We start from the raw sequence: 3,787 nt of genomic DNA on the forward strand, positions 1-3,787 counted from the left end.
AGGGCCGCTCCCTGCAGGACTTCCCGGCTCACCAAGAACCAGCTGCCTCCCTCTACAGGGGGCCAGGGTCGCCTGGGGGCACTGCTGGGGGCCTCGGAGCAGCAAAGGTGAACGCCAGGGCGGGACCAGCCACCATCGCTGACAGACACACGGAACGTGTGCCCATGCGCACCCACATCTACACAGCTGTGTACCTCCGGCCCGGCCCTCACTCACACTCACACTTTTTGACACACTTTATGCTCATATTGGTACATAAGCCCTGATACACACACACACACACACACAACGCAACCCAGTGAAGCACACCTTCATGAGACACACATCTGATGATGCCACTCACCAGCTGTGTGACCCTGGGCAAGTTACTTAACCTCTCTCGGCTTCAGTTTCCTCAACTGTGAAATGAGAACAATGGTAACAACCACCTCCCGGGCTCTTGTCAGAACTGAACGAGTCCGCCTGCCAAAGGCTGCGGCGGTGCGCACGCGGGGCCCTCCGAGGAGGGCAGGGCACTGGTGAGAGGCCCGAGGCCCAGGGGGCAGGCGACAGGTGGCTGATGAGGAGAGGAGGGCGGGGTGGGGAGAGATAAATGGTCTGGCAATGACTGCAGACCTGTGTCTCTGTGCTGTCAACTCGGATATTCTGGAGAGAAAATAAATAAGAGCATGGAACACAGTGTGCTCGGAACACAGGGACATTTTCTCGTTATTATATAATAATACAGAAGATGATGTCCTCCTCGGAGCAGCCCAGAGCACTTAGAGATGGCACAGTCAGAGCCCGGCTTGCACAGGCTCGGGTTAGAGATGGCACAGTCAGGGCCCAGGTTAGAGATGGCGCAGTCAGGGCCTGGGTTAGAGATGGCACGGTCAGGGCCCGGCTTGCACAGGCTCGGGTTAGAGATGGCACAGTCAGGGCCCAGGTTAGAGATGGCGCGGTCAGGGCCTGGGTTAGAGATGGCACAGTCAGGGCCTGGATTAGAGATGGCACAGTCAGAGCCTGGCTTGCACAGGCCTGGGTTAGAGATGGCACAGTCAGAGCCTGGCTTGCAAGGCCTGGGTTAGAGATGGCACAGTCAGAGCCTGGCTTGCACAGGCCTGGGTTAGAGATGGCACAGTCAGGGCCCAGGTTAGAGATGGCGCAGTCAGGACCTGGGTTAGAGATGGCACAGTCAGAGCCCAGCTTGCACAGGCCTGGGTTAGAGATGGCGCAGTCAGAGCCTGGCTTGCACAGGCCTGGGTTAGAGATGGTGCAGTCAGGGCCTGGCTTGCACCCCACCCATGCACGAATTCATGCACTGGGCCTCTAGTAAAAATATAAGAAATCCCTTAGGAGGTCTTCATTTTGAAATGAGTCAGTCTGGTTCTTCCTGAAAACTCTTTCTGCTTGGAATTATTCCTCTTTGAAACAAACTTGTTATTTGCACGAGAACTCAGGTCACAGTGACCTTATTTTGGGGCCAGAAAATAAGGTACCAAGATGAGTTCCGATTTCATAGCACTATTTGGGAGTTCCAGGACAGGCGTTCATAAAGCGCTGGGATGGTTCACCCTGTCACTGAGGTCTTCATGTCGTCCATTTCCACCTCAAAGCTTCGACATGTGCCCCGCAGTGCAAGGAGCTCTTAAGATCGCCAGCGTATGTTCCCGGTATCATAGCAACCCTGTGAGGGAGGTATGATCTCCCTGTTACAGATAAGGAAACTGAGACTTGGAGAGTCTAACTTGTCCAAGGAAATTCAACAAGAAATTAACACACACACACTCACACATACATACACAACCATTTTCTATGAAATGAAGTTTAGTTATTTCATCTTGGCTAGAAGATGTAAAACAAGTGTTTTCTTCTTGTTAAATCACCAACATAGGCCCAATCATTCTTCAGTAAAAACAAAAAACAAAATATGAAGTGCAAAATAAATTAATGGGAAAATGCAAATTCCAAAATTCAGAAACATTGCATTTTGTCTGTAAATCAGTTTTTGAAGCAAAATAGGAAAGAAAGTGAACTATGTATGAACACTCCGGGGAGAATGAACAAGACTGGGTTATAGGACTTTGAGCTGTTGATTCTCACTCTCTTCAGGTTGGCTCATCTCTCCTGGAAGCTGTTTCTGCCTCACGCACGAGCAAGGGCCCTCAGGCCTGAAGCAAATGTTTCTCTCCCACCCCCTGCCATCCCCACTCCCTTTTCGCCTGCCTGGCTCCTGTCAGCCAGAGAGGCCAAAGTCCCAACGTTAATTCCACTCGCGTTCACAACAGGGCGGCCTGCCCCAGGACCTACTGAGGAGCAGCTTTACTGTCTGGACTCGACTCCAGTTTCTTAGCTTAATTTCGGACAAAATGGAGGATTGGGGTACATCTGGGAGGGAAGTAGAACACTCTTTCTTTGTTGTTGTCACCTCACCTTCGCCTCTGCGGGCCCAGAAAACACTGACCCTACCCATTGCTCCAAAGGCTTTTGGAGAGGCCTTCAACTCTTGGAAGAGCCTTAGTCTAGAGTCCGATTAGTTCACGCCCCAGAGGAGTGTGAATTGAGCAGGCTCAGCTGGGCTCTGAGAGGAGAGGTGTCCATTGCCAGGCAAGGTTCCCTCTAACTAGAAATGGCCATCCCCTAAGACCTTCACAATATAGAAATCCTTCCCATTCTCAAAGCCCACCTCACACTCTTGACCTTGACCGCCTCAGCTGCCGCGTTGATCTGCCCTACAAGATGCATGTATTAGCGACCAGCATGCATCCCACTTGTTTGCATGAGCATCCTGGTTTCCCTCCTGGACAGTCAGGTCTCTGAAGATTGGAGCTGAATCTCATGCAGCCGTGGTCCCCCAACAGCACCTACCCTAGTACTCAGCACACAAAAAGTGTTCAATAACTAATTCAGTTTTGTAAATAATGGCTATTGTAGATATCTACTGTTTCCCTAGGTTTAATGGCTTTAAAAGCATCTGTCTGGAAATCTCCAAATACATGGAAATTAAACAAAACACTTAAAAAATCCATTATTTAGAGGGGAAGTCTCAAGGAAAATGAGAAAATATTTTGAACTGAATGGAAATGAAAACGTAACATTTCAAAGTGTATGGGTTGTACCTACAGCAGGGCTAAGAGGGAATCTTATAGGATTAAATGCTTATGCTAGAAAAGAAGAAAGGTATCAAATCAGCTTACACCTTAAGGAGCTAGAATAGGAAGAACACAATTAATCTAAAGCAAGCAGAAGGAAGGCAGCAACCAAATAAGAGCAGATATCAATGAAATTAATAACAGAAGGACAATAGGGAAAGCAAGGAACCCAAAAGAAGGTTCTTCGGAAAGATCTATAAAATTGATAAACATCTAATAAAAAGGAAAGAAGATACCCAGTGCCAATATCAGGAATGAAAGAAGGATATCACTCCAGGTGCAGCAGACATTAATGAGATAATAAGGGAATTATTATAATCTACACACACACACATCTGCCAATTTAGATAAAATGGACCAATTCCTTGAAAACCACAAACTACCAGTTCAATGATGATGAAATAGAAGATCTGAAAAGTCCTATACTAAGTAAAGACACTGAGTTCATAGTTAAAAACCCTGTGAAAAATAAATCTCCAGGCCCACATGGTCTCACTGGTGAATTCTAGCAGACATTTCAAGAGGAAATAAGAGCAAATAGAAGAGGAACACAATGGACTTAGCAAGGTGATCCCTTTGTAAGGTATATAATCGTCTAGTCATTATGTTGTACATCTAAAACTATTATAGTGTTACTAAAGGCCCGGTGCACTGAT

Source organism: Myotis lucifugus, unplaced genomic scaffold (genome assembly GCF_000147115.1).
Source record: "Myotis lucifugus unplaced genomic scaffold, Myoluc2.0 scaffold_938, whole genome shotgun sequence".
In the NCBI taxonomy this organism is placed as follows: domain Eukaryota; kingdom Metazoa; phylum Chordata; class Mammalia; order Chiroptera; family Vespertilionidae; genus Myotis; species Myotis lucifugus.